This window comes from Neoarius graeffei, chromosome 2 (genome assembly GCF_027579695.1).
Source record: "Neoarius graeffei isolate fNeoGra1 chromosome 2, fNeoGra1.pri, whole genome shotgun sequence".
Lineage (NCBI taxonomy): Eukaryota > Metazoa > Chordata > Actinopteri > Siluriformes > Ariidae > Neoarius > Neoarius graeffei.
In genome coordinates this window covers 100118105-100131575 of record NC_083570.1, presented here as the reverse complement: position 1 = coordinate 100131575, position 13471 = coordinate 100118105, and the positions used below count along the sequence as shown (strand labels likewise).

The following is a 13471-nucleotide window of genomic DNA, read 5'->3' as shown; positions in this document are numbered from 1 at the left end:
ATTTAATTGCAATTAGTTTCCAATACGAGTCACGATATAAGGTTACTAAAACCGAAAACGTAATTGAAGAACACGTTAATTAAGAAATAAAGCAAGTTTAAAAATGACTTCAGTTCTCCTTTAAAGGGAGATTTGCATTTATTAGCATACCCACATGAATAGTAAGAAAATCAGTGTTATTGAAACTTAAGAAAAAAAAAAACACTAGAAGGGCGCTCTGTAGTGTGTATACCTCCGCCAAGCCACGTATCGAGATTTGCATTAAAATCTAATAAATTGTTCCTTGGCCCATGGCTCACCTTTCCTCAGAATTTCATCAAAGGGCCGTTTCACAATCAGGGTTTACTTTTTGGATTGACAGTAGTCCAGAATTCAAACCTCAGATTTTTGTCTTTCTCTGCTGCCAAAAATGACCTTTTGAAATGGGAATGAACTGTGCAGAACTTCAGAGCTACTGGTCATACACTGGGCGTGTTACTTGTGATGAAGATGGCACATAGTCTCATCTCATTATCTCTAGCCGCTTTATCCTGTCCTACAGGGTTGCAGGCAAGCTGGAGCCTATCCCAGCTGACTACGGGCGAAAGGCGGGGTAGACCCTGGACAAGTCGTCAGGTGATCACAGGGCTGACACATAGACACAGACAACCATTCACACTCACATTCACACCTACGCTCAATTTAGGCTACATCCACACGACAACGGCAACGAGATTTAAAAAAAAAAATATCGCGTCCACATGGGCAACGATCAGTAAAATATCAGGTCCATATGGCAACGCAACACTTGCTGAAAACGATGCAATACACATGCCACACCTCTAGGTGCGCTGTAAGACGGTCCCATCGGAGACACCAGAACAATAGAAGTAGTAAGGATGCATGCGCATAAACTATTATGCGCAAGACTTCATATTAGCCACAAAGTCAGGAAAATCTGTTCGTAAAATTACATTATAATGACCAAATACAATGAAAAGTATTTTTCCAGTCTCACCTGTGAAAGGTAATCCCATGTGATCTCGTTTGGACGGCAAACCTGTTGGTACAGTTAAACGCAGCACATGAATGAGGCATCTTTATTCTCCGCTTTGACCTATCCAATATGGCGGCGAGGATGACGTATGATTCTACGCGGAAGGCGGCGTCTTTAATGGTCCGGAATAAATTGAATGCTACACGTTGATGGATTAATTTGTTGTTCTACGCCCTTTTTGAGGAATGTATTGTAGGACTTAAGCCAACGTCTGAAGAGGTGAGATCGCTCTTTTTTTTTTTTTCCCTATTTTTGCTGGCGGGATTGACTCTGCGCAGAGTCTCTCTCTCTCTCTCTCTCTCTCTCTCTCTCTCACTTTGCACCATTACACAATAAATATTCACAGTGAAAATATTTTGTAAGCGCGTTTCATGAACCAAGTTATAGGATTTGTTGACAACTCGCATCGAGTTTGTTACACTTCTACCCGGCGTGAAGCACTGACAGTCATGTGGTTGTGACGTCATCGTAAACAAATCCGTTCTACTCATACAGACGACTTCGCAACGGCGCCGTTGCCAGATCTTTCCACTCTGGAACCCGTTCTCAAAAGATTTCGTTTTGGGGCACCCAAAATGCCGGTGCCGTGTGGACGCCAGGCCGAAACGATAAACAATTTTATCAGATTCACCTGAATCCGTTGCCGTGTGGACAGGGCCTTAGAGTCACCAGTTAATCTAACCTGCATGTCTTTGGACTGTGGGGGAAACCGGAGCACCCGGAGGAAACCCACGCGGACACGGGGAGAACATGCAAACTCCACACAGAAAGGCCCTTGCTGGCCACGGGGCTCGAACCCGGACCTTCTTGCTGTGAGGCAACAGCGCTAACCACTACACCACCGTGCCGCCTGAAGATGGCACATAGCGCGTTTTGAAAACTGAACACCTTTCTTACGCAAGAGTAAGGGATACAAAGTGAAAAACTGTTGAAATGGATGTTTTGTTTTTTAAAGTACAATTTTTCAAGTACTGTGCAGCGATCAGGCCTCACCGTTAACTTCTGACACCTTTTTGGCCTCAATTTTTTGTCCTAAAATTTTGCGGTATTTCGGCAAGTTTTCAAGTACACGGTTCAAGGCAATACTGATCTGTTTTCTAGGGGTATAATGGAGTTATTTCGACAAAAGTACGTTTTTTTTTTTTTTTAAAACCAAAAGATTTATTTCTGTAACAGAAGAACAAGACAAGCACTGAAAACATGAAACTTAAATCAATATCATATATACAGTATGTAAGACTTACAGTTGGGTCCATAAATATTTGGACAGAGACAACATTTTTCTAATTTTGGTTCTGTACATTACCACAATGGATTTTGAACAAAACAATTCAGATGCAGTTGAAGTTCAGACTTTCAGCTTTAATTCAGTGGGTTGAACAAAATGATTGCATAAAAATGTGAGGAACTAAAGCATTTTTTAAACACAATCCCTTCATTTCAGGGGCTCAAAAGTAATTGGACAAATTAAATAATTGTAAATAAAATGTTCATTTCTAATACTTGGTTGAAAACCCTTTGTTGGCAATGACTGCCTGAAGTCTTGAACTCATGGACATCACCAGACGCTGCGTTTCCTCCTTTTTAATGCTCTGCCAGGCCTTTACTGCAGCGGTTTTCAGTTGCTGTTTGTTTGTGGGCCTTTCTGTCTGAAGATTAGTCTTTAACAAGTGAAATGCATGCTCAATTGGGTTGAGATCAGGTGACTGACTTGGCCATTCAAGAATATTCCAGTTCTTTGCTTTAATAAACTCCTGGGTTGCTTTGGCTTTATGTTTTGGGTCATTGTCCATCTGTATTATGAAACGCCGACCAATCAGTTTGGCTGGATTTGAGCACACAGTATGTCTCTGAATACCTCAGAATTCATCCGGCTGCTTCTGTCCTGTGTCACATCATCAATAAACACTAGTGACCCAGTGCCACTGGCAGCCATGCATGCCCAAGCCATCACACTGCCTCCGCCGTGTTTTACAGATGATGTGGTATGCTTTGGATCATGAGCTGTACCACACCTTCGCCATACTTTTTTCTTTCCATCATTCTGGTCGAGGTTGATCTTGGTTTCATCTGTCCAAAGAATGTTCTTCCAGAACTGTGCTGGCTTTTTTAGATATTTTTTAGCAAAGTCCAATCTAGCCTTTTTATTCTTGAGGCTTATGAGTGGCTTGCACCGTGCAGTGAACCCTCTGTATTTACTTTCATGCAGTCTTCTCTTTATGGTGGATTTGGACATTGATACGCCTACTTCCTGGAGAGTGTTGTTCACTTGGTTGGCTGTTGTGAAGGGGTTTCTCTTCACCATGGAAATTATTCTGTGATTATCCACCACTGTTGTCTTCTGTGAGTGTCCAGGTCTTTTTGCATTGTTGAGTTCACCAGTGCTTTCTTTCTTTCTCAGGATGTACCAAACTGTAGATTTTGCCACTCCTAATATTGTAGCAATTTCTCGGACGGGTTTTTTCTGTTTTCGCAGCTTAAGGATGGCTTGTTTCACCTGCATGGAGAGCTCCTTTGACTGCATGTTTTCTTCACAGCAAAATCTTCCAAATGCAAGCACCACACCTCAAATCAACTCCAGGCCTTTTATCTGCTTAATTGAGAATGACATAACGAAGGAATTGCCTGCACCTGCCCATTAAATAGCCTTTGAGTCAACTGTCCAATTACTTTTGGTCCCTTTAAAAACAGGGTGGCACATGTTAAGGAGCTGAAACTCCTTCATCCAGTTTTAATGTGGATACCCTCAAATGAAAGTCTGGACTTTATGTCCATGTCCATTATATAACTATAACTTTGTTTCAGTAAACAGGTAAAAAAAAAACAAAATTTGTGTCAGTGTCCAAATATATATATCTATATGGACCTAACTGTATGTATGATACGAGTGCATAATACGTCTTTTTATATTCCAGATTTCAGTTCCCCTTTAAAGTAAAATTAAATGAAATGACCACAAGGTCAACACCTGAGCCTGTATTTGACTTTTACATGACAAACATACAACCCCGATTCCAAAAAAGTTGGGACAAAGTACAAATTGTAAATAAAAACGGAATGCAATGATGTGGAAGTTTCAAAATTTCATATTTTATTCAGAATAGAACATAGATGACATATCAAATGTTTAAACTGAGAAAATGTATCATTTAAAGAGAAAAATTAGGTGATTTTAAATTTCATGACAACAACACATCTCAAAGTTGGGACAAGGTCATGTTTACCACTGTGAGACATCCCCTTTTCTCTTTACAACAGTCTGTAAATGTCTGGGGACTGAGGAGACAAGTTGCTCAAGTTTAGGGATAGGAATGTTAACCCATTCTTGTCTAATGTAGGATTCTAGTTGCTCAACTGTCTTAGGTCTTTTTTGTCGTATCTTTCGTTTTATGATGCGCCAAATGTTTTCTATGGGTGAAAGATCTGGACTGCAGGCTGGCCAGTTCAGTACCCGGACCCTTCTTCTACGCAGCCATGATGCTGTAATTGATGCAGTATGTGGTTTGGCATTGTCATGTTGGAAAATGCAAGGTCTTCCCTGAAAGAGACGTCGTCTGGATGGGAGCATATGTTGCTCTAGAATCTGGATATACCTTTCAGCATTGATGGTGTCTTTCCAGATGTGTAAGCTGCCCATGCCACACGCACTAATGCAACCCCATACCATCAGAGATGCAGGCTTCTGAACTGAGCGCTGATAACATCTTGGGTCGTCCTTCTCCTCTTTAGTCCGAATGACACGGCGTCCCTGATTTCCATAAAGAACTTCAAATTTTGATTCGTCTGACCACAGAACAGTTTTCCACTTTGCCACAGTCCATTTTAAATGAGCCTTGGCCCAGAGAAGACGTCTGCACTTCTGGATCATGTTTAGATACGGCTTCTTCTTTGAACTATAGCGTTTTAGCGACCGGAAGCCATAGATTGTTTACAGAATCTATGCCGGAAGCGCTTCATTCACTAGAAACATTACGAACATGGAGCAGCGGCAAGCCTTTGACACAGCGGTAGATGCTGTATTGAAAGCATTCAACAGGAAGTTCTCATTGAAAACGGAGCAAAGAGCAGCCCTGGAGGTATTTATCTTCTTCCTGTTACTCAAGCAGTTTCCGTCGCATCACATACGTCAGAGGAAAGAGTGATGTGATTGGTTTAAGCTTCGTCACAGCCTTTTCTGGCTTCGACCAGTAGCAAACTGAGGCATTTCAGGGAGGCGGGTCAACCATGCGCTTTGGGAAACGGTTGGGCTTAATATCTTTGCCAGACCAAATGCTCGCAGAGCTTTGAAGTTGCTTTAGCCAGACTAGTTCAACACGGCAATATGGCCAAACTGTCAGAATGGTATGTTAAACAGAAACAAAAAAGAGACAAGTGATTTGAGAATATATACTACGGAAGTCGCGAGAGGCCCTTCATATAATCTTTTTTTTTTATTCACCTTGTTACCCCGAGATAACGACATTAATTAATTCAGGATCTCGAGAAAACAACACAACTAATTCGAGATCTCAAGAAAACAAAACTGTTATTCCGAGATCTCGAGAAAACAAAACAATTATTTCATGATCTCGAGTAAACAGCTGAGAAATGGTTCATTCAGGTGCGCCAAGAGACTTGTGATATGCTGACTTTGGGGCTATTTCTCATTCTGTATAGACGCAACTTTGGTCATTAGAATGTCTGGAATAATCGATCACCTAATAAGGCAATATTTTGATCAGGGGTTGACACAGGGAGAGATTGCATTAAGTCTTTTAATAAGGGATCATTTCAAAATTAGTCTGCGGCACCTCCGCAGAAGACTGGCCCGGCTTCGTCTCTACTGACGGAGATACAGTGATCCAGCTGAGATCATGAAATAATTGCTTTGTTTTCTCGAGATCTCGAATTAGTTGTGGTGTTTTCTCGAGATCCTGAATTGTCGTTATCTCGGGATAACAAGGTGAATAAAAAAAGATTATATGAAGGGCCTCTCGCGGCTTCCGTAAAATATACACTGAAACAAAACAGCAGTAAAGGAGGAGAGGGGTGACAGCCCGAGGAAAGCCCCCACAGGAGCGCACAGCATTTGCAGCATAGGCTACCCAACTCAGTACAAGAACAAAACACTTAGTGTGTGCAGTAGGCTTCGTGCGCATTGTTCTGCACCTCTCGGAGGAAGGGGTAGGTGCCCTGTAAATCTTTGGAAAAGGTACATTTACTTTTCGGCATAATTGCCGCGGCATTACTGCTGCTAGCTGCTAGACAAAGAACATTCGCGCCAGTTAATGTTTATTTTATTGTTGCATGGCAACCCGTTCTGTTGTCTGGAATAACGTGGCTAAATAAACACCCATGCCACAGGGCCAGGGGGCAGTAACCAGGAAAGTTTGCGATTCCTGTCAATTCATCAAAATAGTAAATGCAGACATTTCTCCGCTAATGATTCCCACGCTGCTCAGTCGCAAACATCGTGAGTGGCGAAAACAGGGACATATCCGTGTCCCGACAGACTTTTGTCGGGACTCGGGACACACAACCCCAAATCGGGACTGTCCCGGTAAAACCGGGACGTCTGGTCCCCCTAGACTGAATGCATTTATGAAACCATATAGGGTGGATTTATAAAATTTTCCTAACATTTTTTTCTTTTCTCAGCAACTACAAATCACAACTACTTGATGTTTTGATACCGAGCTTCAGCTTGGGGTTCTTTACCCTGTATACCGTTTTCAGGTCTGTCACACATCAACTTCCTGTTTACCGACTGAATATATTGATGAAACCCGCTGTGGATTTTGATGCTATTTCAAAATGACAGTTTACCAGGATGCTATTTGAAATCCCTGGGGAGAGACACTGCTCTTTACTTACTCGTTTCAGGGTTAATTATTTGTTGAATACAACATTCGTAATTAGTGTCCTATTCCTTCGCTTGCATTCTGATCAAGACGAGAGCGGGGAAACATAAGTGAGCAGTAGCTCACAGTTGATCTTGTTAACGATCAGGATCGGAGCGCAGTTTATTGCCAAGTACGTTCTCGCATACAAGGAATTTGCTTTGGTGGTTGTTGCTTGAACACTTAAGATAAAAGAAACTAAAAATAGACAAAAGTAGGAATTTTTAAATATCCAATTAAAAAAAAATAGACGTGTTTAGAGGGTGTGCATGGGTTGTTTAGAAGTCCAAGCTGTACAGTCTGTCCCGGAATGTGCAAAAATAGACCACAGGGTGAAGATGGAAGTCATGACATGAATGTGTGAGAAGAGCTCGAGGTGATAATCTGGTCGATCTGGTTGATGAAGAACTGCAGCGTGATTGTTTATGCAGATGACGCAGGTATTACTTTTGCTATGTTAAGCATCCGGCCAATCCATCGGGTCCACCCTTCACGCGGAGTTAACCAGCCTGAATGCATGGTTCAGTGCAAATGATCTTCTACTTAATGTAAAGAAAACTAAGTTTATGCTCTGTGAGTCTCGCTAACACTTGGCCATTACTTCTATATCCAGTTCATTCTTTTGTTGAACTTTATCTGAGTTACTGATTGAATCTGTATCTGTAATGAGGTACTTGGATGTCGTGTTCGATTCGTCCTTAAGCTGACACGACCACATGGACTCTGTAGCCAAGAAGATTAGTAGCAGGTTAGGATTACTGGCACGGATTTGGAAATACAGTGGTGCTTGAAAGTTTGTGAACCCTTCGGAATTTTCTATATTTCTGCATAAATATGACCTAAAACATCAGATTTTCACACAAGTCCTAAAAGTAGATAAAGAGAACCCAGTTAAACAAATGAGACAAAAATATTATACTTGGTCATTTATTTATTGAGGAAAATGATCCAATATTACATATCTGTGAGTGGCAAAAGTATGTGAACCTCTAGGATTAGCAGTTAGTTTGAAGGTGAAATTAGAGTCAGGTGTTTTCAATCAATGGGATGACAATCAGGTGTGAGCAGGCACCCTGTTTTATTTAAAGAACAGGGATCTATCAAAGTCTGATCCTCACAACACATGTTTGTGGAAGTGTATCATGGCACGAACAAAGGAGATTTCTGAGGACCTCAGAAAAAGCGTTGTTGATGCTCATCAGGCTGGAAAAGGTTACAAAACCATCTCTAAAGAGTTTGGACTCCACCAATCCACAGTCAGACAGATTGTGTACAAATGGAGGAAATTCAAGACCATTGTTACCCTCCCCAGGAGTGGGCGACCAACAAAGATCACTCCAAGAGCAAGGCGTGTAATAGTCAGCGAGGTCACGAAGGACCCCAGGGTAACTTCTAAGCAACTGAAGGCCTCTCTCACATCGGCTAATGTTAATGTTCATGAGTCCACCATCAGGAGAACACTGAACAACAATGGTGCGCATGGCAGGGTTGCAAGGAGAAAGACACTGCTCTCCAAAAAGAACATTGCTGCTCATCTGCAGTTTGCTAAAGATCATGTGGACAAGCCAGAAGGCTATTGGAAAAATGTTTTGTGGACGGATGAGACCAAAATAGAACTTTTTGGTTTAAATGAGAAGCGTTATGTTTGGAGAAAGGAAAACCCTGCATTCCAGCATAAGAACCTTATCCCATCTGTGAAACATGGTGGTGGTAGTATCATGGTTTGGGCCTGTTTTGCTGCCTCTGGGCCAGGATGGCTTGCCATCATTGATGGAACAATGAATTCTGAATTATACCAGCAAATTCTAAAGGAAAATGTCAGGACATCTGCCCATGAACTGGATCTCAAGAGAAGGTGGGTCATGCAGCAAGACAACGACCATAAGCACACGAGTCGTTCGACCAAAGAATGGTTAAAGAAGAATAAAGTTAATGTTTTGGAATGGCCAAGTCAAAGTCCTGACCTTAATCCAATGGAAATGTTCTGGAAGGGCCTGAAGCGAGCAGTTCATGTGAGGAAACCCACCAACATCCCAGAGTTGAAGCTGTTCTGTACGGAGGAATGGGCTAAAATTCCTCCCAGCCGGTGTGCAGGACTGATCAACAGTTACCGGAAACGTTTAGTTGCAGTTGTTGCTGCACAAGGGGGTCACACCAGATACTGAAAGCAAAGGTTCACATACTTTTGCCACTCACAGATATGTAATATCAGATCATTTTTATTCAATAAATAAATAACCAAGTATAATATTTTTGTCTCGTTTGTTTAACTGGGTTCTCTTTATCTACTTTTAGGACTTGTGTGAAAATCTGATGATGTTTTAGGTCATATTTATGCAGAAATGTAGAAAATTCTAAAGGGCTCACAAAATTTCAAGCACCACTGTATCTTAAAGTCGATGTGTATAAACGGCTCTATGGCGTCCTTGTTCAGCCACTGGTCAGGTACTGTAATGCCATCTGGTCAAACACCCTTCAAACCAGTCTGGTGTGACTTATTAAGCGCCGAAAGAGAGGCACTTGTGTTATCGTACAGAAGAAAATATGTGATAAACGATGAGGAGAACTGTTTAAACAGCTTGGTTGGAGATGCCTATTGGTGATCATTGGTTCTTCCACAGATGTATGGCTGCATGTATCCCATCCTATCACTTGAGTATTGTAAAGAGAAATTAATCAAGATATACCTTGTTGTTTCTTCCTCTGGTGTTATATTCGTATGGATAAAATTACATCTCAATCTGGTCAAAGGTTATTTGCCCATTCTACGGCTGTGCCGTTTAACAGTCTTCACCCTGAGGTTTTACTCTCTTGCCCTGGGCTAAATGCCAGAAGAGAACTTTTTTTACTCCCAAAATACCTTGGATGATGTTTTTAAGATGTCAGCACCAAAAGTGTTTAGTTTCGGTCACGTTGTGGGTTTTTTTTTCATATATTTTATATAATTTTGCGTTTTAATTATTAGCTCATTCAGCTGGCAGGCGATGAATTTATGCCATCATGTGTTGTCTGTCGTCTGTTAGGCACCCACATTTTATGAAAATCGCTTCTTCTCCCTTAATTCTTCACCGATTTTGATTCTTTCTGGCATGAAGGTAGGGGTACCTAGGGTGCATATTGACCCTTCCCACTCACGTGACCTTCGTAAACGCGACCGCCATTTTGGACATGAAGAAATAACAGTTTATGGCACAGACCCTTTCGGTTCTCGCTCATCTAGCTGCTACAATGACTGCTTAGACTGCAACAATAATACCTAACACACATTTAAGTATCCGTCGTAAAGACGTGAAACTCGTCGAGTGACGAGTGTGTTCATTGATAAGCTAACACAATCTAAAAGTAGACATACCATCACACTGCCCTGGTGCTGTGTACAGTTTACCTTCTATGGTTTGTGCACTCACTATTTGCCATTACTTTCTCCAACCCAGTGTTCGAACTATGCTGATATTTTCGGGGGGGGGTCCCTTTTCTTCCCTTGGGGGGGGGGGGGGGGGGGGGCGCTTGCGCTTGTCTCAGAGCGCGGATCTCCAAACACATGAGAAGCCTATCTTACGCACATATCACGCGGACTCCACACCTCCACACACGCATCGCGTCTGAAGTCATAACTCATCAGGGGAAATCGTGTCCGCATTGGCATGTTCAAAAAACAACCTCGCGTCAACAATGATACCACACGCAAGAAAAAAAAAAACCAGTCAGGCTACTCAACACATCTGATCCACAGCAGCACCAAAGCATTACTGGAAATCATGTCAACAACCAATCTTCCATTTCAACACGCGTCAACAAACAAATGGCACCACAAACATGAACGAATCGGTCAGGCTACCGATTCCAAACCCACAGCAGACGAATAGTTAAATGCATCTTACCTTAAAGCAGAATCGACCACAAAGGAAGTGTGTTGGCACTGTTGGCACACTTCCTTTCTACTAGTTTGTGTCCCCAACCTGGTAGCAGCAGTCGTTGTCATATCGGTTTATTTTATCTTTGATGTAAACACAGCACTTCGGATATGCAAATGCTTCCCGTTACACACGATTGCTATGTCAATAAACATCATTTTGCCAATATTTTAGAGACCATCCATCTTCTCCGTCGGTCAGCATCTGTCGGGATCCGATAAAATGATAAATCTTGCCTTGTGTGTTGATGGTTACTACATCCAGGTGCACAACAATATAATGGCATGATGGAAGTCTTGCTGAAAGTAAAAACTTTCTTTGATGGCTATATTCCTTTCGATGCTTCGCCGTCGTTCCTCGTTGTTGGCTGTGGTAGACTACTGGTAGTTCATGTCCAAAATGGCGGCCGCATTTGTCGTGACGTCACGTGGGATGGGTCAATACCGTAACTTCTACTCTGATTTACTTAATTACAATTATTAATGAAGTTATGGACTAATTAAGCCTTAATGAGCAGTTCAACAAAAATCGCTTCTTCTTGGTCAATTCCTCGCCATTTTGCTTGATATTTGGTAGCAAACTTCAGCTTGGGGTTCTATACCGTGTATATCGTTTTCAGGTCTGTCGCACATCGACTTCCTGTTTACCGACTGGATGTATTTACACAAGATATAATGTGGATTTACAAAATTTTCGTAACATTTTTCTCAGCAGCTACAAATCACAACTGCTTGATATTTGGAACCAAACTTCAGCTTGGGGGTCTTTACCATGTATACCGTTTTCAGGTCTGTCGCACATCAAGTTCCTGTTTACCGACTGAATGTATTTATGAAACACACAGCATGGATTTACAAAATTTTCGTAACACTTTTATAGATAGTTTTCACTGACGTCACGGCATTCCGGGGAACGCCCTCCAGCCGCCATCTTGTGGGGCAAACAAAACGGACCATCGCCATTACCGGCTACGTTATCTCGGACGAATTTATGAAGTTATATAGTCAGTTTTCTAAAATAAAGATAAATGTCAGCAAAATCAAGCAAACGGAAGTATATGGATAATAAGGCCAATTTATGCTGACAACGCAGTCCTCGCAGATGGCGTCGCAGATGGCGTCTGCGTAGCCCCCCCACCTTCGCAGACGCTCTGCGCGCACCTCCCAAAAATTGTGACCACTGCAGAAGCCTCGCAGACAGCGTTGCAGACAAGAGGGCTCTGATTGGTCCACTCTACATCCGCTGTACACGCACTTCCGCTTCCCTACTTTCCCGGTTTGGTTTGTTTTCACGACCGCCATTTTTAAATAACACGAGCGAAGATGGAGCAGCACGAAGAGCGGTTGATCGAGGAAGTGAGGAAGTACGTACATCTATACGACTCCAGTTCTAGTCATTATAAGTAACCGGAGGATAAACACTCCACTAACCACACCCACCAACTACTCCTAGCGATTTCGCGACTTCACGCCCCCTTGCGTTGTGGCGGTGAATAACATTGCGCACGCCTATTACTCCCCGCTCAACGATAAATTACAACCGTCTGCGAAAAGCTATCTGCGAAAGCCTTGTCGCAAGAGCATGCAGAGGCCCTTAGACGACCTCTCACGACAACGGTATGCAGCCAAACTGGCCTTGATTGGGGGAATTGACCCCTACGAACTGGACAAAGATGCATTTTCAAGTGACTATGCAGGGCTGCCAAAGCCTGAAACTGCCAAAGCCTGCTCCAAAGCCTGAAACTGACTTCATCAAACTTTAAAGGCTATCTGATATATACAACTTTATATATAAATTACTAAATAAGCAAATCCGTTACAGTCCATGAAACGGGAAGTATAAGGATGAGAAAAAAAAACAGTTTAAATCGGAAAGCTGCGCACATATGCGCAGTCCTGCACACCGCTCGGGCTGCGCAAATGTGCGCAGCTTTCCGATTTAAACTGTTTTTTTTTTCTCATCCTTATACTTCCTGTTTCATGGACTGCAACGGATTTGCTTATTTAGTAATTTTAATACAGAATTTACTTTGAAATTATAATCAGACACTCTAACGCGCCCCCCCCCCCCAAAAAAAAAATCGGATCTGCGCGATTCAGGCGGCATCCGCCAAAAGGCGCGCTGTTTGCATCCCAAACACAAATTAAATCATACAGAATAGACCTAAAATGTTTTTCAAAAATGACCCTTGCGTGAGTGAAGTGACAAGTTTCAAATAGAAACGTGACAAACGAGTGATATTAAGTGTACATTACAATGTAAACGTACACTCAGCGGTTCCAGTTAGGCATTCTCCAGAGATTGTTTACACGATGTTTTGGTTTCCAAAAACAAACTTAAACACAATTGATTGTTTATTTAAACAACTTACCACTTATAAAATGATCGGAGCAGACTTTGCTGTGTTTTGAAGGCTGATAATCCTTGCGGTTGATTCTCGCAAGCCATAGATTTCTCCTTTGTATGCCAAGTTTGTTTGCTCGCCTTCGTGCTCCCGTACAGTGGGAATTCCATAAAAGCTCCGCTTGACGTCATCATCTGACCTATTACGACAGCCGTGAATACAACAGGTGTGCACCATTGCTAGCTTTAAATAGCCTGCTTGGGTTCTTTTGAAGACTTTGTACTCGTGCGTTACAATG

At 42.2% G+C, this 13471-nt stretch overlaps 1 protein-coding gene across 1 annotated transcript in view; it reads left to right on the top strand.

Annotated features, from left to right (window-relative positions):
• atp7a (ATPase copper transporting alpha) overlaps positions 1 to 13471 on the top strand; it is a 132027-nt gene that overhangs the window by 19201 nt on the left and 99355 nt on the right. The gene's annotated exons all lie outside the window — the stretch shown is intronic.